Source organism: Mobula hypostoma, chromosome 2 (genome assembly GCF_963921235.1).
Source record: "Mobula hypostoma chromosome 2, sMobHyp1.1, whole genome shotgun sequence".
Taxonomy (NCBI): Eukaryota; Metazoa; Chordata; class Chondrichthyes; order Myliobatiformes; family Myliobatidae; genus Mobula; species Mobula hypostoma.
Window position 1 is genome coordinate 134,597,325 of NC_086098.1, and position 26,933 is coordinate 134,624,257.

At 44.7% G+C, this 26,933-nt stretch overlaps 1 protein-coding gene across 2 annotated transcripts in view; it reads right to left on the bottom strand.

Annotated features, from left to right (window-relative positions):
- acoxl (acyl-CoA oxidase-like) overlaps nt 1-26,933 on the bottom strand; it is a 437,026-nt gene that overhangs the window by 97,834 nt on the left and 312,259 nt on the right. The gene's annotated exons all lie outside the window — the stretch shown is intronic.

The window sequence follows — 26,933 nt, forward strand, 5'->3', positions numbered from 1 at the left end:
ATTCATCTCCCTTTTAGTTTTTATATACTTGAGAAAGCTTTTTCTATCCACCTTGATATTGTTTGCTAGCTTGATTTCATATTTATCTTTTCCCTCCTAATGATTCTTTTAGTTGCTTTCTGTAGGTTTTTAAAAGCGTCCCAATCCTCTATCTTCTTGCTAATTTTTGCCTTGTTGTATGCCCTCTCTTTTTGTTTTTACATTCGCTTTGACTTCTCTTGTCAGCCATGGCTATACTATTTTGCCATTTGAGTATTTCTTTGTTTTTGGAATACATCTATTCTGGACCTTCCTCATTTTTTCCAGAAACTCAAGCCATTGCTGCTCTGCTGTCATCCCTGCCAGCAAATCCTTCTAATTTACTTTGGCCAACTCCTCGCTCATCCCACTGTGATTTATTTTACTCCACTGAAATACTGCTATGTCAGACTTTACTTTCTCCCTATCTAATTTCAAGTTGAATTCTATCATATTGTGATCACTGTATCTTATGGGTTCCTTTACCTTAAGCTCCCTCATCGCCTCTGGTTCATTACATAACACCCAATCCAGTATAGTTGATCCCCTAGTAGGCTCAACGACAAACTGCCCTAAAAAGCCATCTCATAAGCATTCAACAAATTTATTCTCTTGGTATCAATTACCAACCTGATTTTCCCAATCTACCCGCATGATAAAATCTCCCATGACTATCATAACATTGCCCCTTTTCTATTTCCCACTGTGGTGGTTCGTCCATCGTCATCGATGAAGACCTCGACACCGTTAATCACTTTGAGACCGGATGCGGTGTGTCCGAAGATGACTGGTCAGGCCAATTCGGGCACGAAACGTCCTGGCACATGTTGGGCAGACATGTGTTGGCACTGCAGTTGTTGCGCTGGTGACTCTGGACTTGCGCAGCTCGCGCTTATGTTGTGCTTCAGCAATGCGCCTTGCTTCGTAAACTCGACAGCCCTTGTGGATGAGGCCGCGCCAGGTAGGGCGGTTTTGTGCCAGCATTTCCCAGGAGGTCGTGTCTATGTCAAATGACTTCAGGGAGGCATTTAGTGTGTCTTTGTAATGTTTCTTCTGCCCTCCACACGAGCGTCTTCCAGCAGAGAGTTCCCCAAAAAGGAGCTGCTTGGGTATGCGCTTGTCCGGCATGCCGATGACATGACCTGCCCACCGGGTCTGTGCTCTCATCAACAGTGTGTGGACTGATAGTAGACTTGCTCTAGAGAGAACTTCAGTGTCTGGTACTTTATCTAGCCATCTGATGCCTAATATTCTGCGAAGACAAGTCATGTGGAAATGGTTGAGCTGTCTTGCATGCCTTCGATACACGGTCCACGTTTCACAGGCATACAGGAGGGTAGTGAGTACCACGGCTCTGTAGACCTTCAGTTTTGTTGCTGGACTGATTCCTCGGCGTCCCCATGCAGTGGAGCACATTCTACCGAAAGCAGAACTTGCCTTCGCTATTCTGCAGTTAACTTCTGTATCAATAGTCTCTGCTCGGGAGAGGGTTGCTGCCAAGGTACGTAAACTGGTCCGCTGCCTGTAGTTTCTGTCCTTTGACTGTGATTTTTGGTTCTGTGTACGGTGCATGAGGGGCAGGCTGGTGCATGACTTTGGTCTTTTTGATGTTGATGGTGAGTCCAAAGTTGTCACAAGCCATGGAGAATTTGTTCATATTGACTTGCATCTCTGGCTCCGAGCCAGCATACAGGGCGCAGTCATCGGCAAAGAGGAAGTCTCTCAGAACAGTCTCCTTCACTTTGGTAATAGCACTCCATGGCACGAAAAACCCTTGCAAGAATCCTACTAAATCGTCTGGTCACTCATCCGGAGCTGGGCCTGCTGCCAGAGTCACAGTGTGGCTTTCGCAAAGGTCGTGGGACCATTGACATGATTTTTGCTGCGTGCCAATTTCAGGAGAAGTGTGAGGAGCAGAATCGCGAACTCTACACAACTTTTGTTGACCTCTTGAAAGCCTTCGACACTGTCTGCCGACAAGGCCTGTGGAGGATCATGTCAAAGTTCGGCTGCCCCGCCAAATTCATTCAGATGGTACACCAGTTCCATGATGGCATGATGGCCAGAGTGCTGGATGGCAGAGAATCCTCTGAGGCATTCCCAGTCACCAGTGGTGTCAAACAGGGCTGTGTGCTCGCACCCACACTGTTCAGCATGATGTTTTCTGCCATGCTGATTGATGCCTTCCAGGACAGTGATGCTGGAATCAGCCTCAAGTAGAGTGGATGGGAAGCTCTTCAACCTGAAGAGAGTTCAAGCTATTTCCCATTGTAATCTGTAGTCCACATCCCAGCTACCATTTGGAGGCCTGTATACAAGTACCACCAGGGTCCTTTTATCCTTGCAGTTTCTTAACTCAATCAACAAGAATTCAACATCTTCTGATTCTATGTCACATACATAGCAGAGCCACACCAACCCCTCTGCCTACCTTCCTATCCCTCTGATCCCTCCTGTTATTTCCTCAAAGAATTTCAACAGATTTATCGGCAAAATTTCCCCTTAAGGAAACCATACTAACTTTGGACCATTTTATCATGTACCTCCAAGTACCCTGAAACCTCATCCTTACTAATGGACTCAAACATCTTCCCAACCACTATGGTCAGGATAAATGACTTATAATTTCCTTTCTTTTGCCTCCCTCCTTTCTTAAAGAATGGAGTGACATTTGCAATTTTCCACTCCTCCAGAACTATACCTGAATTTATTGATTCTTGAAAGATCATACTGATACTGCCACAATATTTTCAGAACCCTGGCATGTAGTCCATCTGGTCTAGGTTAGTTATTCACCCTCAGACTTTTCAGCTTCCTGAAGACTTTCTCCTAAATAATCATAATTACACTTATTCTGCTCCTTGACACTTGAATTTCTGACATACTGCTTCCAGCTTGTTCTGGCATCTTCCCATTACTTTCCAGTCCTGATGAAGGGTCTCGGCCAAATGTCAACAGTTTATTTATTTCCATTGTTGCTGCCTGACCTGCTGAGTTCATCCAGCATCTTGTATGTGTTGCTCTGGCATACTGCCAGTGTTTTCCTGTGAAGACTAATGCAAAAATCTTTCTTTGTCCCCCATTACTACCTCTCCAGTGTCATTTTCCAGCAGGCCAATATCTACTCCCGCTTTTCTTTTACTCTTTAAAAATCTGAAAAAAAGACTTTTGGTATCCGCTTTTATAAGAAGCAGTAGACTTAGACCAGATTGGCAGTTCAAAACTATACTTCCATGAGTTACTCTGGTCCATCAGCAGATCTGCCCATGACCATTAATAGAAGGGAGCTACTGGTCAGCAAAGGTTGACCTCACTGTGATTTTCATTTGCAAAAGATCTATACTCAGAATAAGACCATAAAATATCAGAGCAAAATTAGGCCTTTTAACACATTAATTATGCTTCCTCATTCAATCATGGCTGATTTAAAAAAAATCCTATTCTCTCAACTTCACACCTTACCAATCAAGAACCTATCAAGCTCTGCCTTAAAAACACCCAATGACTAGGCCTCCACTGCTCTCTGTGGTAGCAAATTCCATAGAGTCACCATTTTCTAGCTGGAAAAAAAGTCCTCCTCATCTAGGATTTAAAGCAGGGATTCCTAACCTCTTTTTATGCCAATGAATCGGACCATTAACTGAGGAGTCCGTGGACCCCAGGTTAGGAACCCCTGTTTTAAAGGGACTTTGCTTCATTCCAAGGCTCTGTCCTTGGATCCTAGGCTCTCCTACTAATAGAAACGTCATCTCCATGTCTGCTCTATCCAGTCCTTTCACTGAGATCCACATTCATCCTTCAGAGCTCCATCCAGTACAGGCCCAGAGACATCAAACTCTCCCGATATGTTAAGCCTTTCATTTCCAGGATCCTTATTCTGGAACCTCATCAAGGCCAGCACCTCCTTTCTTGGATATGGGACCCAAAACTGCTCATAGTGGTCACAGGACTTGATCTCACTCCAGAGTGTTGACAATTCCTTTCCTTCCACAGATGCTGCTCAACCTATTGAGATCCACAAGCCGATCCATTTCCCGTCTCCAATTTACAGCAACTGACACCCAGACCCATCACAGCCATTCATTATTGAGGTGGATGCATCCGATGTGGGCGCTGGAGTTGTTCTCTCTCAGTGCTCTTCTGCAGAGAGCCGGCTGTACCCTTGTGCCTTTCTTTCCCGTCGCTTGACTCCGGCCAAGAGGAACTACGATGTTGGGAACCGGGAACTTCTAGCTGTCAATAGGCCCTGGAGGGGGCAGAGCATCCTTTCTTGGTCTGGATAGATCACAAGAACCTCTCCTACATTTAGGATGCAAAAAGACTCAACTTTCATCATTCCCAGTGGGCTCACTTCTTCACATGGTTTAATTTCATCCTCACCTATTGTCCCAGCAGCAAGAAAACCAAGGCTGACACTCTCTCCCGTCAGTTTGACAGATCTGAAGGCAATGCCGATCCACAGCCCATTCTTCTTCACTCGTGTATTGCTGATCCGGTGATCTAGGGAATAGAGGTGGAGGTGAGGGCTGCCCAACAGTCTGACCTAGGCCTGGGGTTGGGGGTGGGGAATGGAGAACATCCCAACCAGCTATTTGTCCCTGCTGCAGTGTACTCCAAAATGTAGGAGTGGGGTCACTCCTCCCATCGGGCTGGACATCCGGGAATTCAATGGACCCATGAGTTTATTAAGAGATAGTTTTGGTGACCACCTATGTCCCAGGATGTCCACGAATTCGTATCTGCCTGTCTCACCTGTGCTCAGAAGAAGACATTACACCAGCGTCTTGTGGTTCTGCCTATGTCCACTGTCTTTGCCCCACCACCCCGGGTCTCATCTCTCAATAGATTTCATCATTGAGCTGCCCCCATCTAATGGAAACACCACCATTTTGGTTGCTGTGGCTCAATTTTCCAAGGCTGCCCCCTTCATTGCCCTCCCTAAGCTCCCGTTGGCTCGTGAGACTGCCACACTCATGGTTCAACATGTGTTCAGTCTCCATGGCTTCCCTCAAGACATAGTGTCTGATCGTGGACTACAGTCAATTCCCCACTTTAGGAAGGCTTTCTGCTCTCTTGCAGGAGCCACAGCCAGCCTCTCGTCTGGTTTCCACCCCAATCCAATGGCCAGGCTGAGAGAGTGGACCAGGAGTTGGAGACAACCCTTCACTGCCTTGCCTCTTCCAACCCCATGTCCTGGAGCTCCCAATTGGTTTGGGCAGACATCACCCACAATAACCTCCAGTCATCCTCCATGGGCATGTTTCCCTTGCTGTTTTGACTGCTCCTCGCAGTGATGGCTGTGATAGGTCTGGGATATCAGATGTCATCGGGACGAAGCTATTACCTGCCCTAGTTCAACATGCTGTTAATGGAGCAAAGCCATCCCTGGCTGGCCATTGTCTGCAGTCCTCCCACATCCAGTCATGAATAGCATTGTACAATTAAACAACCAGTGACAGAAGGAAGCTCCATGATCATTGTCACGTTTGACTATAAGACATAGGAGCAGAATTAGGCCATTCAGCCCATTGGTCTTCTCCATTTCATCATGGCTGATTTATTTTCCCTCCCAACCCCATTCTCCTGCCTTTTCCCCATAAACTTTGATGCTCTTACTAATTAGGAAACTAGCAACCTCAATTTAAGTATACCCAGTGACAGCCTCCACGGGGGTCTGTGACAATGAATTCCACAGATTCACTACCCTTTGGCTAAAGAAGTTCCTCCTCATCTCTGTTCTAAAGGGATGTCCTTTTATCTGAAGCTGTGTCCTCTGGTCCTAGACTCTCCCACTATAGGAAACATCCACCCCACGTCCACTCTACTTTAGCCTTTTAGTATTCAGTAGATTTCAATTAAACCCACCACCCCCCATCCTTTTAAACTCTACAAAAGACTACTAGGCTGAAGTGATAGCAATTGTCTTCAGTTGGAATTGCCAATTGATTAATCTATTGCCTTCCCTGTGAAGATCCCTCTATCACAGAAGATAATGTTCCAAATGTACAATAGCTAAAAGCAAATGTGAGACTGGTTTCGGTAATTGCTGTGGGCTCTGACAACCGTGTGGCTGCACTGTGTGCACATGACCCAGACAAATCACATCTCTAGCTACGCTAAAGCAACGTACACAAAATGCTGGAGGACCTCAGCAAGTCAGACTGCGTCTATGGAAATTAAACAGTTGACATTTTCAGCCAAGACCCTTCTTCAGGACTGAGAGGAAGGGGGAAGTCGCTAGAACAGACACCAGTTATACTATTCCAGCAGAAATACAGCATCAACATTTACCCAATAAAATACGTTTCCCCAGTTTATTTCAACACCATAAAATCAATGCTAATGTCCCTCACTTAATACTGCAACTGATTTGAGTCAGCAGACTATCAATTAGGAAAAAACTGATGGAAGATATCAATATTAGTGCTATCAAGTGTAATGTATCAGTAACCTAACAAAGTGAGGGAGCCTTCCCCTACCCAAGAGCTATCCTTCACCAAAAAGAATTGAAACTGATGTGTATACAATTGTTTGTTTTGTGGTTGTGGGACTCTACTGCACATAAATTAGACAAACGATTCCCTACATTAAAGAGTATTAACGGGCACAAAATGCAGGAGGAACTCAGCAGGTCAGGCAGCATCTTTGGAGGGAAACAACAGCCAAGACCCTTTATAAGGTTGATTTAGAAATGAGGAAAGAGTAACAACATTTCGCTGGTGATGAGACCCTTGGAACGCCATAAAGTTATGGAAAAAACTTGCGAAGTGATGAGGTAGAGTAATGTGTCATGGTAACGATGAAGAAAATCCTTGGTTCCTGTCAGGCCCTGTTGCTGTGCTCAGGATGGGGCAGAAACCTGACTGGAGGATTCCAACAGAAAGCTGTGTGAGGCAGTCAGAAGTTTGAACAGTGGCAACATATTCAAGAAAGGGAAGTTGTTGAGTGAGATTGTAGTTATATAGAGAAAGGAGAAAATCCAAAATGCAAAAAAAATGCACACGTTGCAAAGCATATGACGAAGAGTCTTCAACCCGAAACACAAACTCTTTTTCTCTTTCCATAGGTGTCTCCTGGCCTACCGAGTGGTTCCAGCCTGCTTCTAAACGGAAGGTGGAGTTTTTCAAGGAGGGAATGCTGATAGTAGTCTTGAAAGGGAAGGGGAATTATGACTCAGAAGGGAAGGTTATTTTATAATATCAGTTCCACTGGGAACAGGATGGTTGGTAAGAAGCCATGTCAACTGAGGTCAAGGGACACGAGGGAGACCAGGTATTCGAGAGGGATAGGGACTTGTTCAGAGTGTAAAAATGGGAAATGGAATATGTTTAGTGCTGGTTTTGGTGACTGCAGGGGGGAGGGCATATGCATTGATGAGCATGAAGAGCAGAGGCAACTAGGGAAGATAAACCAAGAATGGTGAATGATATCAGATGTTTTACTGCTTTTTTGCACTGTTCTCAGAATTCAGCCGCTCCCCTCCATTTACTGAGTGAGATGAAGCAGAAAATTTGCCGACCGAACCACCAGCTCAATTTCATTTGCTAACAGATCATTGCTTCTGCTTTTTGAACTAAGAGGGAATAAGATATATGTTGGTTGGGGTGAGGAGTGGAGATTGAAAAGATTCTTCTTCCTATCCTCCTGGTAGCATCTTTCATGACTTGTTATCACATCTCCAGTTCCATTGCTTCTGGAGTGGCTGATCAGGCCAAGTTGTAACCCATGTACGATGCTGCAGGTTTGTTAGAAGGTGCCAGGAGTGGTAGGAGGATGGATAGTTTTTGAAATCAGACACTTCTTTTATTAGCCATGCTGGGATTCTGAGTTTTTCCAGTAAAAGGGACCCACAGTCTTCTTCATTTTCCCATGATTTGGTGCAGATATTACACTATTTAAGAAGGTTTCAAAAAGATCCTTGCATCAGTTCCTCTGACAACATGCCAAATTCCAATTTAATTCCATTTCTCATTCCTGACATGTCAATCCATGGCCTCCTCTTGTGCCTCAGGGCGTAGGAGCAACACCTTATATTCTGTCTGGGTAGCCTCCAAAGTGATGGCATGAATATCGATTTCTCCTTCTGGTAAAAAAATTCCCTTCCCCTCCCTGTCCCCTCTTCTTCTATTCCCCACTCTGGCCTCTTACTTCTTACCTGCCAATCACCTCCACCTGCTGCCTCTATCCTTCCCTTTCTGCAATCAGATTCTTTCATCTCCAGCCCTTTCCCACCTGCCTGGCTTCACCAATCACCTTCTAGCTACCCTCCTTCCCTTCCCAAGACCTTTCCATTCTGAATCTCCCTGCACCCCCCCCCAACCTTCCTTCCCAGTCCTGAAGAAGGGTCTCAGCCCAATATGTTGACTGCTTGTTCATTGCCATGGATGCTGCCTGACCTGCTGAGTTCCTCCAGCGTCCTGTGTATGTTGCTTTAGATTTCCAGCATCTGCAGAATTTCTTGTGTTCACGCTAACCTCTCGCCATGACAAAATCTGGAGCAGAGTGCCTTATCTAATTTCCAGTCTGGCCTTTACCATGGCCTCGGAGAAGGACAGGAACAGATCATATGGAAAAATACTTTATGGGGGAGGGGGAATTATCATGCTATCATGCAGGAATTTAGGAACATAAACTGGGAATGGATTGTTCCTAGAGAAATGTGAAAGAGAAATATGGATGCTGTTTTGGGAGCACTTGCATGCGGTCCTGGGTAAGTTTGTCCCATTCAGGCAGAAAAAGATGGTAGGGTGAAGGAACCACGGCTGACAAGAGATGAGGAATATCTGGTCAAGAGGAAGAAAGAAACTTACTTAAGGTTTGGAAAGCAAGGATTAAACAGGGCTCTAGAGAATTACAAGACAGCCAGGAAGGAGCTGAAAAATGGCCTTAAAAGAGCTAGAAGGGGGCATGAGATTGTGTCAAGCATGATTAAGCAAAATCCCAGGGCATTCTACTTACATGTGAAGAATAGGAGTATGACAAGAGTGAGGGTAGCACTGATCAAGGAACGTGCCTGGAATGGGAGGAGATAGTGGAATACTTTGCTTTAGTATTGGCCAGTGACATTTGTGAGGACAGTGTAAAACAGGCTGATATGCTGGAATATGTCAATGTTAAGATAGAGGATGTGCTGAAACATTTGAAAAACATAAGGATAGGTAAGTCTCTGGGGCCAGGTGGAATATACCCAGGTTACTGTGGGAAGCAAGTGAAGAGATTTCTGTATCTTTGGCAATGATCTTTGCATCTTCACTGGCCACAGGAGTCATACCAGATGATAGGGTGGAAAATGTCATTCCTTTGTTCAAGAAAGGAAGTAGGGATAATCCTGAGAACTATAGACCAGGGAATCTTACTTCAGTGATGGGAAAATTATTAGAGAAGATTCTTTGAGACGAGATTTACGAGCATTTGAAGAAGCATAGCCATATTAGGGATAGTCAGTATGGTTTTTTGAGGGGCAGGTCATGTTTCATGAGCCTGATTGAATTTGTTGAGGATGTGACAAAGCACACTGAATGAGGCAGAGCCATGGATGTAGTGTATATAGATATTAGTAAGGTACTTGATAAGGTTCCCATGATAGGCTCATTCAGAAAGTCAGGAGACATGAGATCCAGGGAAACTTGACTGTGTAGATTCAAAATTGGCTTACCCACAGGCCGGTTATAGGTGGAGCATAATTCTATCTGGAGGCCAGTGACCAGTGGTGTACCGCAGGGATCTGTTCTGGGAAATGGCTTGGATGAGGAAGTGGAAGGATCAGTTCGCAATGACATGAATGTTGGTGGAATTATGAATTGTGTAGATGGTTGTTGTATGTTACAACGAGACATTGCCAGGATGCAGAGCTGAACTGAGAAGTGGCTCATTCAACCATAAATGTATATAGCCAAACAAAAGTGTTCCTCTGGGGCCAAGGTGTAAAACACATTACCAACAGCACACAGCACAATGTACATAGCACATGTGTTACAACAGTCACAAAGAAGAAAGAAACAGCACAGCCCAAGTCCCTGAGTAGCACAGCCTATAGACTGATGGTAAGTGGTCCAGCTTGTTCTTCTACCAAGCGAACACTGGAGTGCAGCATCAAGGAAACACCAGAGGGCAGCACTGATGGGAGGGGGGCAGTCCACAACTCAGTACCGATTCCAACGTGCCCACAGAGGCCCCTGCTCTCTCCCACACCGCCTCCGACAACTCCTCCCCTGAGCAGCTGCAACAGGCAACCCCGCGGTATGAGGACCTAGTCCTTGCCACAACCGAGGCAATGCGGCTCCTCCGCTGTCGGTCACACCAATGAACCAGTGAACCAAACCTGCAGTATTCTACGTTACCAATGTCAAAGAGGGGCTTGCGATCATAATAAAAACGTCCAACACAATCACTCGCAACGTGCACCACCAGCACAATAAGTCTTCCCCCCCCCATGAGAAAAAAGCATGTCCTGGGAGATTGGGGGGGGGGTCCTTAATAATGGATGTCGCCATTCTGAGGCATCTCTCATGGAGCTGACTAATTTTACAACTTTCTGTAGCTTCTTTCGATCCTGTGCAGTAGCTCCCCAACCCCATATTAGACCGTGATGCAATCCGTCAGAATGCTCTCCATGGTATGTCTGTAGAAGTTTTCAAGTGTTTTAGATGACAAACCAAATCTCCTCAAACTGCAGCTGCTCCCCATTGACTCCATTAGAGGCCAATGTTAGTTGTTAGTGCATTTCACGGAGTCAGAGTTGTACAACACAGAAAGGGGCCCTTCAGCCCATCATGTGCGTGCTGACCTTTTTTGCCTTTCTACACTAACCCCATTTCTCTCAAGGTTGATCACAGGTGAAGGTCACATCTACTGTGTCTCCGGAGGCACTATGTTTTGAGTAGAAGTTCACAGACCACATGCAGGAAGGAGTCTGCTAGAAGAGCAATATAAACCAGATATAGTTGCTGTTTTTGATAAAGTTTGCAAAGGTACGAGAATAAGCAACTGGTGATGTGGAGAGAGTAGAAAAACTGGGATTATTCCCTTTGCGAGTTTGAAGGAAATTAAATGCTGGTGTTCTACTTTTGCTTATAGTTTTTTAGAAATGTTCAAAATTCTAAGGTAATTTAAAACACTAACAATAATGCTTAGATACAGCTAAGAAGTGGTTTAACAGCATTCTTCTGGTTTATAGTTTTGCATATTCAATGGCTTTTCCCTCCTCTCTGTGACAGTGCATGCAAATCATTAAACCCAAAGTTCAAAACTTCACAGATTTAAACAGAATCCTCGCAAAAGGTGTGAACTGCTACTTCAGATATACTGGAGTTCAGTGAATATGAATGAAGCAGGCACACGAACAAAAGCAGCAATTTAGTTGCAACAGAGGGCAATTGTCCAGCAATGTTTGCTGCCAATTCAAGCTTTTCCATGATAATTTCAGCTAAAAGGCTCGTTTGAAGATGCTCTGGTTACTATGCGATAAGCAAAGAAAATTGAGAGATATGGAAGGGGCAGACAGGATTATGACTGATTTAAAATGGGTAAATAGAGGGTGGGGGGAAAGTTCCATCAGAGATTATTCAAGGATCAGGGCTCAGCATTTAAAATTTTAGACAGAAGACACAAAGGTGATGTAGACAACAGGAATTCTGCAGATGCTGAAAATTCAAGCAAGACACATCAAAGTTTCTGGTGAACGCAGCAGGCCAGGCAGCATCTCTAGGAAGAGGTACAGTCGACGTTTCAGGCCGAGACCCTTCGTCAGGACTAACTGAAGGAAGATTGAGTAAGAGATTTGAAAGTGGGAGGGGGAGGGGGAGATCCAAAATGATAGGAGAAGACAGGAGGGGGAGGGATGGAGCCAAGAGCTGGACAGGTGATAGGCAAAAGGGGATACGAGAGGATCATGGGACAGGAAGTCCGGGAAGAAAGCTGGGGGGGGGGAACCCAGAGGATGGGCAAGGGGTATATTCAGAGGGACAGAGGGAGAAAAAGGAGAGTGAGAGAAAGAATGTGTGTATAAAAATAAATAACAGATGGGGTACAAGAGGGAGGTGGGGCATTAGCGTAAGTTAGAGAAGTCGATGTTCATGCCATCAGGTTGGAGGCTACCCAGACAGAATATAAGGTGTTGTTCCTCCAACCTGAGTGTGGCTTCATCTTTACAGTAGAGGAGGCCATGGATAGACATGTCAGAATGGGAATGGGATGTGGAATTAAAATGTGTGGCCACTGGGAGATCTTGCTTTCTCTGGCGGACAGAGCATAGTTGTTCAGCAAAGCGGTCTCCCAGTCTGCGTCAGGTCTCACCAATATATAAGAGGCCACATCGGGAGCACCGGACGCAGTATATCACCCCAGCCGACTCACAGGTGAAGTGCTGCCTCACCTGGAAGGACTGTTTGGGGCCCTGAATGGTGGTAAGGGAGGGAGTGTAAGGGCATGTGTAGCACTTGGTCCGCTTACACGGATAAGTGCCAGGAGGGAGATCAGTGGGGAGGGATGGGGGGGACGAATGGACAAGGGAGTCGCGTAGGGAGCGATCCCTGCGGAAAGCCGGGGGGGAGGGGGGAGGGAAAGATGTGCTTAGTGGTGGGATCCCGTTGGAGGTGGCAGAAGTTACGGAGAATAATATGTTGGACCCGGAGGCTGGTGGGGTGGTAGGCGAGGACCAGGGGAATCCTATTCCTAGTGGGGTGGCGGGAGGATGGAGTGAGAGCAGATGTACGTGAAATGGGGGAGATGCGTTTAAGAGCAGAGTTGATAGTGGAGGAAGGGAAGCCCCTTTCTTTAAAAAAGGAGGACATCTCCCTCGTCCTAGAATGAGAAGCCTCATACTGAGAGCAGATGTGGCGGAGACGGAGGAATTGCGAGAGCAGTTTTTACTCGGAGAGTAGTGGGGATCTGGGATTCCTGTAAACATCTTGGAACAGAGTCAGTGCCTTCATAAGGGGAATTTGGAAAGACTCATGTTAGATTATATTTTGTAGGAATATGGAGAAAACAGGTTAATAGACCAAATAAAAGATTATAGAATCTTGAATCTAGAGCAAGAAACGACCTGAGAGAGGATCTCACTGAGCAGGCTAATGGGACTTGCATGGTTGCTCTGCTGAGAGCACTAAACAAGCTGGTTGTTGACATTTTGGGTGAGGACCTGCTTGGATGCAGGACCTTGACCGAAAACATCGGCAGTTCCTTTCCCTATCAGACGCTGCTCCACCCACTGAGGTCCTCCAGCAGTTTGTCATTTTTTTGGATCCAGATTCCAGCATCTGTAGTCTTCTGCGTCTCCAGGATTGTTGACAGCTGATTCCATTGCCCCAGGCAGTTGAAAACAAAATGTAAATGTAATGGAATACAATGTGGTACGTACTACCCTACCACAGCTCATATGTTGATCCTTGAGCTTGAGGGCATCTACACACACTACCTCCAAGGTGTATGATGTATTTTCATAAAACGAGGAGTTTGAACACTGGCTGCTAGTTGGTTTATTACTGTCACATGTACTGAAGTACAGTGAAACACTGTGTTTTGCTAGCCATCCATATAGATCATTTCAACGCCTCAAGACTTCAAGGTATTCCAAGGGACAAGCAGAATGAAGTGTCACTGCTAGAGGAAGTGCAGTGCAGGCAGGCACTTAGGTGCAAGACCGTGAGAAGTTTCTGAGGTTAACAGTCCATTTTACTAGACAAGGCGACTGTTCAATTGTTTCACAACAGTGGGACAGCAGCTTTTCCTTTCAGCATGGGGGTATGTGCATTTGGTTTTTTGTAGGGTGGGTGGGGAAAAGAGAGAATATCCAGGCTGGGTAGTGTATCTGATTATATCAGCTGCTTTTATGAAGCAGCAAGGAGAGTTGACAGAGTCCATGGAGAGAGAGAAGGCCAGTTTTCATGATGTGCTAAACTGCGCCTACATCTTGGTGACGTAAAGATGAGTTTGTGTACCGCTCTACTTTCTTCCACAATGACCAGCTTTGTTATTTTGCTGACACTGAGGGAAAGGTTGTTGTCATGACACCATGCCAAAAGGTTCTCTGTCTCCTTCCTGTACTCTATTTTCATCAAGCCATACACCAGCCTAACTTGCAAATATAACACCTTTCCTTGCAATGAATGCAAGTCTTGCCAGAGATGTCCTAATCTCAAAAAAAAGAATAAAGAGTCATTAAACGGAGGCATTACTTGTCTCTCTTCCCACAGATGATGCCTGACATGCTGGCCGAGCACTTCCAAATTTTTTGTTTCTAATTTTAATTTTGGATTTCTAGCATCTGCAGAACTTTTTAAAATATTTATTTTCATTCAGTGAAGATAAAATCCCAGGAGAGGTTCAACCAGTCAGGTTGTTGATCAAGTATACCCCAATGTGCGTACAGAGATTTTTCATGCCTATTTCTCCTCGATGTTTACTATGGAGAATATCATGGATGTCAAAGGTTTAGCGTAATAAGTAGTGAGAACATATTCCGAAGAAAGAGATTCTCTTAGACTCCTCGTGCGCAAACTAGCAATGAACATTGGAGCTGCATAATTTTAGTACAACAGGCTGTTGTAAGCAGAATTCATGCTGCTCTATCAGGAGATGGTGGACACCACCTAATATGGCAACGCAAAGGAAACAGCAGATGCTGGAATATAGGAAAACGCAAGAACTTAGTATTAAAACATCGTCTGTGAAAGCAAAAGGTGTTAGTCAGCATCTTTGGTCAAGACCCGAAGCATCTTCCAGTAAGATGCATGCTCAGATGCAGCGGTTTCTACGGGACCAACCGAAGGTGTTATTGTCTTTTTTAAATGTGTTTTTTATGATCGCAGGACCCCATTGGACATTAAAAACTTAAGTACTGCAGGTCTACCCCATCAACAAGTTGCTCTTTAGTGGAGAAACCGAAGGAGCTGGACTTGGTGTGGACCATGTTGCTGTCTGCTACGGAGAGGCATCAGAGTTGGTGTGCGAAGGCAGTGTGCAACCCAGTGTGATTGCCTTAATCTCTTTTTTTTTGTGTTCACCAGACCCTGTTGGACATTGGAAATGTGGAATTCTGCATGTCTGGTTTATTGGCGGGACCAACGGCAGGAGAGCTGTGTGACCTCAGTTGTGTAGAGGACTAGGCCTTGAGCCATGATGTCGCCTGTTTGCAGCCGTCCAGGAAATAGGTGCCGAAGTCAGTGCTAGAGTTGGTGTGGTGTGTCATTCATTCAAGCATCAGTGCTGCCATCCAGTGTTTGCTCAGCCGTAGACTAAACCTCAATCTGGGTGTTACCTGTTTGCAGCCACCTAGGAGAGAGGCAACAGCCAGTGCCTGAGGCGGTGCAGCGTGGCATCCATGCCGTGCTCCAGTGTTCGCTCGGCGGAATACAAGTGGTATTATGTTCGACTGCAGACTGCTGCAACATTCATGGACTCAGTGACTTGGTCTGTACTTTTTTGTGTATGACTGTATTTTATTGCTATCGTATATATACCTTGTGCTTTGTATTACTGTTGGTACTCTGCTTTGCACCTCAGCCCCAGAGTAACTCTGTTTTGTTTGGCTGTGTTCATGGACTGAATGACAATTGAACTTGAACTTGATCTTGAAGACCTTGAATCAGAGCTGAAAGGGAAGAGGAAAGATTGCCAGTATATTGCGACATGGGGGCATGGGGATGGGGGGAGGGGAATGTGACAGAGGCTGGAGAGCGATCAGTGGAACTGGATAAGGAGGGGATCTCAAGCAGATAGAGACAGAGAGGCTAGTAGATAGCAAACGACAGATGGGGAGAGGACGACACAAGCAAGGGTAGAAGAAGAAGTGAATAGGAAAGTGTGTGTGAAGGAAGAGCAGCTGGAGATGATCGGAAATTGGACAATTCAATATTCATCCCCATTCCAGAATGGGGTGTTATTTTTACAATTTATATTGGGCTCTCTGTAGCAACAGCAGCCAGGTGGCGTGGCATTGGGGAAGACAGTTAAAAAGGCATGCAAACAGAAGCTCGATATGACCACTGCAGTTGAAGCAAAGGACTGGTGCTTCACAAAATGGTCGCTCAGTCTACATTGGTTTCATCAATGCAGAGGAAGCAACATTACAGGTACTGAATGCAGTAGACCGTGTTGGTAAATCTCCATCTCACCTAGCGGGCTGTTTCTGTCACTGGATGGGAGGAGGTGAAGGGGCAAGTATTACACCTCCTTGGGCTCCAGGGTAAAGTGCTGGAGGATGGTCAGGGGTGAGTGGGAAGATTAGAGAGGACAAAGGAGTCACAAAGAGGGTGATCCTACAGAAAGCAGAAAGTTAGGAAGGGGGAGACAAGAGGAAGGATATGTCTGCTGGTGGAATCATGCTGCAGCTGGCATAAATGGCAAGCGTGACGTGCTGGATGTGGAGGATGGAGGGTGAAAGGTGAGGGCCTACCTATTATTCTTCTTTCTGGGGACGGGACTCAGAGCAGATGTGTGGGAAATGAAGGAAAAGCATTAACCATGCCGGGGGGGTGGTGGGGGGGGAAATTGTTGCAATGTTACCTTGGTGCGATGTTCTATTTCTGCAATTCAGTGATTGTGTTTTGATGCCAAATGAAAAGAGGAATGGGCTGAGACACCTCACCTATCAACTCACTGTTCTCTTGGAGCTGAAGGTGGGAAGGTCAGAATATTGTACCTCTAATGAAGTACTTGTGGGGATGTAGGATGGTAATACCTACTGCTATGTCACAAAATCATATGGGATTCACTGCCACCATTCTTCCCTTTGTTACACAGGCTCTGTCTGTCATATGCAAACGGTGACGAGGCAGACTTTAACATCATAATCGGCAAGTTGCTGGTCTCACCCTCACCCCTCTGCCCCTTTATTAGCGAGAGCGCCTGAGGCATGTCGAATTGTTGGGTGAACGATTAGTTTTTTTGTACTGCAGATCATGGTTTCTCCTGGGGGCTTTGGGTGGTGGCTGCTGATGCTTTTTGCTGAAATAAGTGGGGAAGGGGGAGGATGATGTTTCACTGATCCTTGTGTGTGGGAGGGGGGAAAGGGGGCTTTGGTGGTTCTTACGTTTTTACTGTCACTCATTCTCTGGGGCACTCCTCTGTTTTTGTGCATGGCTGTGAAGAACAAGAATTTCAGGTTGTATATTGTATAAATTCCCTCGGAGAGGCGGCTGTGCCCTGATGTTCTCAGGAGGAGCCGCTGGTTCGAGTCGCTTCCCACAGAGGGGCTGCTGGTTCGAATCACTGCCCTTGGCAGGGCCACTAGGTCCCGATGCCCTCAGAGATGTTCCCGAAATTCTGAGATTTGTGGATTGGACTGTAGTTCAAACTAACTGAAGCTCATATTGGCCACTTTCAGTTCTTTTTTTTGTGTTCTTGCTCTTTCTTTCTTGTTGCTGACTGGCAGGCTGAGGTTTGGATGATCTGCTAGTTTTTGTGTATTGGAGAGGTTGGTGGGGTTTGGGCTTGGTGAGTTTTTGCTGATCTTTTTTTTGCGCGGGGGAGTGCTTGATGTCTTTCTTCCAACTACTTCTATGATTTCTGTATTTTCAGGCTATCTGGAGAAGATAAATCTCAGAGTTGTATTCTGCATATATACTTTGATAATAAAATGAACCTTTGAACATTCTCTGATATGAAATGGAACTTTGAACTATTGACAGGATTCTGGCTCAGGTCTCAGTGTATTACCCTTCTTTCTTGCTTTGTCAATACTATCTCCAGGGCCTCGATGGGTGAATTTTGTGGTTGGTTCCTTGAGGAGCCTGGTACTATGAGTGGGAGGGGAAGAAGTGTCCTGCGGTGGTCAATGCCTGCATATTATTAGATTATTACAAGAGCACTTAAAGCTGGACACTATCAAAGAGCCTTCAAGTAGAAGGTTAAGCGAAGAGGAGACAGGGATATAAGAGAGGTTGTGAAAATGTGTGAATTCCAAGTAACCTTTATGGACTGGCGAAAGTACAGAATGAAATAAGGTCATTTAGTAGCTCTGTTCCTCCTAACCGACCAGATACTAATTTTACCATTGTCAAGTTACTCAACATTATTAGCCAGTGAATAGGCTGTTCCTATTTTGTCCTGGGCTTCTAGGAAATCAAGCAAGAACTCAGGAAACTAATCTGATGTTACAAAGTTCACTTCTCTACCCTAGACACTGATATCATGCAGATTGAAGTCCTGTTGAACTTGTGTTTTAAAATACTTCTATTTCAAGAAGCAGGTCATTACTAATAAACAAACGAGAAGTCCAATGGGGAAAGATTCAAAATTAAACAGCTAAAATTAAAACATTTTGAAGGCCAGTTCAATAAAATGATTGCACAATGGTTTCCTTGTTGGATACACAAACACAACTAAGGAGTAGAAAGTCATTTGGCACATCAAGTCTGTTCAATCATTCATTAAGATTGCTGCTGATCCTCCACTAGTTTCAGCTAACCTTCTCCCCTTGGCTCCCTGCCAGGAGAATTCCAGGAATTCGAGTGGTCAATGTCAATAGATCCATGGATGAATGGAGGTGCAACAAGCCTCCATGTCCCAATTCTCCATATGCTTTCCCAAATGCCGGAACTCCACCCCACTAAATTCATAGTGGGTAGCCCTGGAGTTTAACATGGCATCCAAAGTGTGGCAAGATTTGCTGCATGGTTGTGTAAACATAATGCAGAATCAAAAAAAAATTTAGTGGGAGGAAAGATAATTGGACAAACAGAAAGTCAGTGCAAACCTGTCCAACATCAGATAGTCAGTTGGCTCTTTTACTGAAGACATTAATCAAAGCACTGGTAACTGACAGAAGTCTAATCCATGTTCATACTAATCTGCTTTTAAAAAATAAATCTCATTTGTTACTGTCATGGTGGAGAATTGGATTTGTTACACATAATGATAAATTTGCTGTTACTGTAAGACAAATGTATGGAATAGAATTCCAATGGCATGCAATGATTTAAGACTTGTGACAAACCATAATTAATTATCTGGGTACTACACTGATAAAGCATGTTAGTGAAAAAAAAATACAGTATTAATGATGCCAGGCATTGCAAGTAATGATAAACTTTTGAAATGTAGGAATATAATTCAGTCATTGACATAAGAAATATTTGTAATTTGCATGTTTGAGATGGTGTAAACAGAAAATAACTTGGGCATATATTTTATTGCCTTCAACATCCTCTGCCCTGTTTTGCAGTCACTATATTTATGTGGTTGATTCACCAAATTACTGGTTAATGATAGCATTTACATTGTCACAGAAAGGCAGCATCCATCCATCAGGGACCCCACCACCCAGAACATGCTCTCTTCTCACTGCTGCCATCAGGAAGAAGGTATAAAAGCCTCAGGACTCGCACCACCAGGTTCAGGAACAGTTACTACCCCTCAACCATCAGGCTCTTGAACCAAAGGGGATAACTTCACTTGCCCCACAGATTGTTCCCATAACCTATGGACCCACTTTCAAGGACTCTTCATCTCATGTTGACAATATTTATTGTTGACTTATTTATTATTACTATTTCTTTATTTTTGTGTTTGCACAAGTTCTTCATTGATTCTATTATGGTTATTATTCTATTATAGAAAATGAATCTGAGGGTTGTCTATGGTGACATATATTTTCTTTCATAATAAATTTACTTTGAACATTGAGGATGTTTATGGTGGGGACTTGGTACTAATCGCACTTTCCTACATTAATCCATGTCCCTCTTTCCCCTGCTCATTCACGATTCAAGATTGTTTCATGACATTGCCTGGACCCCATGGAAAACAGGTTAAGTCTACCTCTCCTTTCTGTTCCTTCATAATTTTATGGACCTCTATTATTCCACTGGGTGCAGGGTGGAGATACATCTCTACCAAAGGAGGTGTAAGGTGCTCCTGCGCTCTGCTAGCCTGTACGCCACCCTTGGGCAAGGTGTAGCACCTGCTTACCCCTGCCCCCTCCTGATCAGGGTCATATGAAGCCACGGGAGCAGGTGGCAGATGGTCGTATGAGCAGCTGGTGCATATCACAAGTCCTGGGTATGCAACCACAGATGCCAGAGACACAATCCCTGAAGAGTATTGATAATGGCGGGGGTCACCCGTCTTGAAAAGACACTGTCCAGAAGAGGGTAATGGCAAACTACTGCTGTAGAAGAAAAATACCAAAAAAAATCATGGTCATGGAACACCATGATTGCCCATGTAATATGACATGGCACATAATGAACAAACAATCATGTCACATGTCAGCCTGCATTGGTCCAGGGAAAGCAGACTAACTTATCAAACCCCTCCAATCCAGGCAGGTTCATTGTGAATCTTCACTTCATTTTCTCTTGTTTATTGGCAGCTTTCCTGTAGCAATAATACTTGAAGTGTGGCCTAATGCGAGAGGACACACTAACTCTTGTACTCAGTGCCTCCATCAATGAAATATGGCCTCTTCACCAGCACTTTGCCTCATTCAGGTCTGTTCTACAACGCACTCCAGAACCCTAACATTCACTGTGTGTATACTGCTGTAGGTTAACTTCATTGCTTTGCATTTGTCTGAGTAAAATTCCTCTGCCATTCCCTTGCCCACCTTCCCTTTTGATCTAAATCTTGTTGTAACCCTAGGGAACCTCCTTTATTCTCCCTGATACCGTCGATTCTGATGTCATCCACATCCAACCATTCCACCTACATTTTCATCCAAATTGTGAATATACACTCAATGGCCACTTTATTAGGTACCTCCTGTACCCAATAAAATAGCAACTGAGTATATGTTTATGGTCTTCTGCTGCTGTAGCCAATCCACTTCAAGCCTTAGCGTGTTGTGAGTTCAGAGGTGCTCTTCTGCACACCACTGTTGCAATGCATGGTTATTCCAGTTACTGTTGCCTTCCTCTCAGCTTGAATCAGCCTACCCATTCTTCTCTGACGTCGCTCATTAACAAGGCATTTTTGCCCACAGAACTGCCACTCACTGGATTTTTTTTAGTGTTTTTTGCACCATTCTCTGTAAACTGTAGAGACTGTTTGTGAAAATCCCAGGAGATGAGCAGTTTCTGAGATACTCAAACCACCCTGTCTGGCACCAATGATCATTCCACGGTCAAAGTCACTTAAATCACATTTCTTCCCCATTCTGATGTTTAGTCTGAACAATAACTAAACTCCTTGACCATGTCTGCATGCTTTTATGTGTTGGATTACTGCTACATGATAGACTGATTAGATGCTTTCATTAACAAACAGGTGTACAGGTGTATTGCTGTACCTAGTAAAGTGGCCATTGAGTGTATGTGACAAACAACAATAGCCCCTGCAACACACTGCTGGTCAAAAGCCTCCAAGGCTGAAGAACAACCCTCTGCTATCACATTCTAATCACTTCCAACAAGCCAACTTTTGTATCCAACAAGCGATCTCATCTTCCGGACTAGACTGTCAAGCAGAGCCTTTTTAAAATCTTTGTCGATAATGTCTATTACCCTGCCCTCATCAATCATCTTGGTTTCCTCTTCAAAAAGCTTAACCAAGTTCACGAGCCAGTCCTGCCGAAGGGTTTCAGCCCAAAACATCGGCTACTTTTTTCAATAGATGCTGCCTGGCCTGCTGAGTTCCTCCAGCATTTTGTGTGTGTTGATCAAATTCATGAGACGTGATTTCCTATGCACAGTGCTAACTATCCCAAATCAGTCCTTGTGTTTCCAAATGCAGATAGATCCTGTCTCTCAGAACTTCCCCACAACTGACATTAGGAACACTGGCCCATACTTCCATTCTTGTCCTCACAGTCCTTCTTAAGTAAACGAGGAAGATTAACCTCAAGCAATTTTCTCCCTTCCTTCCCACAATGTCTTAGGATACAATTGGTCAGGCTGCATGGACTTATCCTCTTTTAACAGTGTGTGTATATATATATATAAATATATAGGTATGTGTGTGTGTGTGTGTGTATGTGTGTGTGTGTGTGTGTGTGTGTGTGCGTGTACGTCTCAGACTTTTCCACAGTACTGTATGTGCTTGTAGACTGGTACACCTTTTGTTTCATAATGCCAATACACTATTCTCTTCTAAACTTTCAAGCTTCCATGAATTTCTCAATGGTAATACAGATGAGAAGCATTCATTTAAGACCTCAACTATCTTCTGCAGCTCCACATAGAGATAACTACACTGATCCTTAAGGGAACTTATTCTCTCACTAGTTACTCTTTTGCCTTAATGTACTTATAGAATCCTCCAGAATTCTCCTTTACCTCATCCCCTAAGGCAGCGGTCCCCAACCACTGGGCTGCGGACTGGTACCGGGCTGCAAAGCATGTGCTACCGGGCCGCGAGGGAACGATATGATTTGGTGATATGAGTCAGCTGCACCTTTCCTCATTCCCTGTCACGCCCACTGTTGAGCTTGAACGCACGCGAGGTCATTACCTACCTGCACGTCATCCATGTCAGCGCAGGAAGAAGATCAACTCTTCGAGCTTGCAAATGATGATGGACTGAAAAGTATGTTTGACATAACATCTCTGCTGGCATTCTGGATCAAAGTCAAGGCGAAATATCCTGAGACAGCCACAAAAGCACTAAAAACGTTGCTTCCATTTCCAACATATCTCTGCAATGAGTGCAACGAAAACCAAATTGCGGAATAGACTGGACATAAGGAACCCCCTTTGAGTATCGCTGTCTCCCATCACCCTTCGATAGGACCATCTTGTTGCAGGAAAACAAGCCCAGGGCTCCCACTGATTCACCGATATTAGTGCGATAGTGCAATGATCTTATATGTTCATACGGGGAAAATATGTGTTGTATGTTTAATATCCAAACGTTGCTTAAAATGTTATGATGCTACTGACTTATAAGTGACTGATATAACCATATAACAATTACAGCATGGAAACAGGCCATCTCTGCCCTTCTAGTCCGTGCCGAACGCTACTCTCACCAAGTCCTACCGACCTGCACTCAGCCCATAACCCTCCATTCCTTTCCTGTCCATATACCTATCCAATTTTTCTTTAAATGATAATATCAAACCTGCCTCTACCACTTCTACTGGAAGTTCGTTCAAACACCTGCTTCAAGCTCCCCTGATAATTGACTTATCACTACATTCATGCGAGGAAAATATGCGCTGTGTGTTTAATATTAAATTCGTTAGATAAACCCTTTTAGAAATGAAATTGAGTGTATTAGCCACTTATCACCGTTCATGATTAACACCACCCCCGAACAGAACCGCCAAAAACGGTTTGTAGAGAAAAATCGGTACGTACATGTATGCGCACTGGTGCCGTGCAAGGCTTCATGGTCATTGTAGTCTTACTATGGGTAAAAACAACGTATTTGACTGCTACTCTTATCCGTTGGCAACCCTACCACCCCACCTCGGGGCTTGGGCGGTCTGCAAGAATATTGTCAATATTAAACTGGTCCGCAGTGCTAAAAAGGTTGGGGACCCCTGCCCTAAGAATTTCTCATGTTCTCTTTCATCTCCTCCTGAATTCGTTCTTAAATGCCCTCAAATCCAATATACTCCTCGAGGAATTCACTTGATCCCAGCTGCCTCAACCTGATATATGCCGCCTTTTTCCTGACCAGAGCTTCAACATCCCTCATCAACCAGAGTTCCCTAATCTGGTTAGCCAGGCTGTTTAATCAAACAGGAATATGTTGGTCCTGAGAGCTCTTGTTGAACTTACTAATTTCTTTGAATTATCCTGCTAAACGAGTAAGCATGGTCAACTGAGGTAAAGAATTTTGAAGATTAGCAGCCTAAATATTGGTCCATTATATTCTTGTCCAGGAATCTCAAGCCATAGGAGACAGCTGATCACTGGAGATTCTGCTTCAATCCCTTTCAGAGTCTGAAATGCTTTAAAGAAACCTCTCTTGTCCTTCCAACTGGCAGCGAATATAATCATCATGATCGAGTGCTATGTCATAACATGGGCGATCATGGTCTCTTGACCATGATTGATCCTGGCAAATTTCTCCACAGAAGTGGTTTGCTATTGCTTTCTTCTGGGCAGTGTCTTTACAGGACGAGAGACCCCAGCCATTATCAATACTCTTCAGAGACTGTCTGCCTGGTATCTGTGGTCACAATACCAGGACTTGTGATATGCACCAGCTGCTCATACGACCATCCACCACCTGCTCCCATGGCTTCACGTGACCCTGATCGGCCGGGGGGGGGGGTGCTAAGCAGGTGCAACACCTTTCCCAGGGGAGACCTGCAGGTTAGCGGAGGGAAGGAGCGCGTTACACCCCCTTTGATAGAGATGTATCTCCACCTCGTCACCCATGGTAGTGAATAGTGAATATTCACTATTTTTAATGAGTATTCCTCCTGCCTAGGAATCAAGCTAGGCTACACTACTTTTAAGGCACCTACTGTGTGTCCTCCCGCTCAACAGATAACACTGCACTAAAAAATTCCTCTACAGTTGCTGCAGGATTTTCAATAATCCAGACTTCGTTGCAAAGAAAGGCCAGCAAGCAATTTGCCTCCTTAACTGCTCGTTGCAACTGCCTCCCAAACGTCTCCGAAGATCAACATTTACAAATTTCACACCAACATGGCGGGCATTGAGAAGCAAGTTGCCAAAATAAAAAAGAGGTGAATTCTTTGACGTGCTTTAATGTACACCAACATCCTGACCTGCAAATTAGGATACAGTAATTCTGCAGTAACCCAGTCACTGGCTGACAGAAATGGATAAAAGAAAGATGACAGAAAATTAGTACTGCAACTGTGGCATTAATGAAATCCAGCATCCATCCGGCATCGGTAGATTATGTGCGTCCATATTTGTAATTATTGAAAATATTTGTTTGATTAAAAAGCACCTATTTGAAACACAATACAATGGTTCATGGATGAATGGCTTCTCTGTCGGGAAAATGCTTTGGAAAATGTATTGACTTTCACAGCAACAATCCTCACCACAAATGATTTAACTGCCCACTGTGGTTTACACAATCAGCCACAGTTGCGAGAGGATCAAAGGAGGCTGGAATGGTTAGCTGAAGCATGGGATACTGTCATCTCAAACCCAACAGCAACCCCAGAACAGGGGCAAGAGAAAAGTTTTTCAGACAAGAGCAGAAGTTACTTAAACCAGCACTCAGCAGCACTAGTAAGAATATTTGCTGTGATTTATCTCTTTCTAGAAATCAAAACTGGAGTTTTATTGCACTAAATGCTTGTGGTTAGAAAATGGATCAGGAAACACTGCTCCTGTTAGTTTCACACAGTCCAAAGCAATGTTAGTGATTGCTTCTTGATGAAATCACACAAATTAAAAAGTTGAGCTCGCATTTGTTGAACAATATATGTTAGCGCATCTAATGTTTCCTAAGAAACAGAAACGCACTTACAGAGTTCATCTCCTGTGCTATGCATGTTTACCTTGCTATGTTTGCTGAAACAAACTTGTTTAACAGCCACAGGAAATCATAGGGCGCACAGCACACGTTCTTCAGTTTAGCGCCATTTACAGGGTCACTCTGCTGACACGGTAATACCTCACAAGCCAGCGCCATTACTCACTGAAGATGCTGAGACATATTTCGAAGTGCTCAGTCTAACAAGTGCATTCTGAAGGATGTAGATATTACACATGGCTCAGTAATGATCCCCCAGCTAGCAAAGGTCTGGGGCTGCATGGCAAGTCATTCTGGGAAAGCAGCTGGCTTGAAGCAAGGATGCTCACAAACACAGAACTGCAAAATCCTCTTTCCTCCAGGACCCTCTCTTCCCCCACAACAGCCTGTGTGCTACACACACCAAATCAAGTCAAGTCTCAGACACCTTCTCTTACTTACCCTTCGTACAGGACCCCACTAAGGCCATTGTCTCCCGAACTAACACCAACCTCACCAACTCTGGAAATCTCCCATCATACTTCCCATACCCCGCTCTGCCCATTTCCATCTCCTACCAAACCCAGTAGATGCATTGTTTCTATCTGCTCCTGCCATACCGAACTTCTGTCCACATAACTCCACTCCATTTTGTCCTCCTTGGTTCATTCCCTTCTTCCCTACATTTATTTATTTATTTATTTATTTATCTATCTATCTGGCCTATCAGGTAGAAGACAGTCAGCCAGCCTACATCAGCACTACTCTTGTCAGTGGGTTTGATGGTGAGGTTGGGATTGGTGTGGAGAGAGTATAGGGGAATGCATTCACATGGGATGAGGTTTGAATAGGAGAGAGGTAGCTGAGATGGTTGATGTCTCAAGTTAGAGACGAAAAGGTCCACAGTGGGGCAGAAGGCCAAGAGAGGCATCAAAGAAGAGGAGGAGAGTCAAAGGGTGGAGAAGGGGTCACCGGTGGGGATGAGGAATCTTGGCCAAAGGAGTAGGCTTGAAGATGGAAATGACAGAAGAACAGCTCAGCTTCATGGTGAGCACAGAACTCACCGAGCTGTGGGCGCAGGGAGATGAAAGTAAGGCCTTTGCTGCGGAGAGAACACTCCACCTCAAAGAGGAGATGGTAAAGACAAGGAGGAGTGGAGTTGGATTCAGAGGAGGACGGATGGCTGGAAGGGTCCGAGGAGAGAGGAGTGTTGAGGTGTTCAGGGAAAGTGGGGTGGGAGGAAGGTGAGGGCTCAGAGGAATGGGTGGGTGGAAATGAGGAAGCTGTCCTTGAATGTGGTCTACAGAGAGTTTACAAGTTCTCCCTCTGACAACGTGGGTTTCTGTCGAGTTTTCCAGTTTCCTCCTGGACTCAGAAAATGTGCAGATTGATAGGTTAATTAACCTTGAGACCAGAGGTTCCCAGCGTTTTTTACGCCATGGACCAATGCTATTAAGCAAGGAGTCCATGGACCCCAGAATGGGAACCTCTGCTCCAGAGTATCGATGAGTGGTAGAATCTGGAGGTAGTTGATGGGAACATGGGGAGAATAGGTTATAAGCAGGAAGAAATGGGATTGCTCTGTG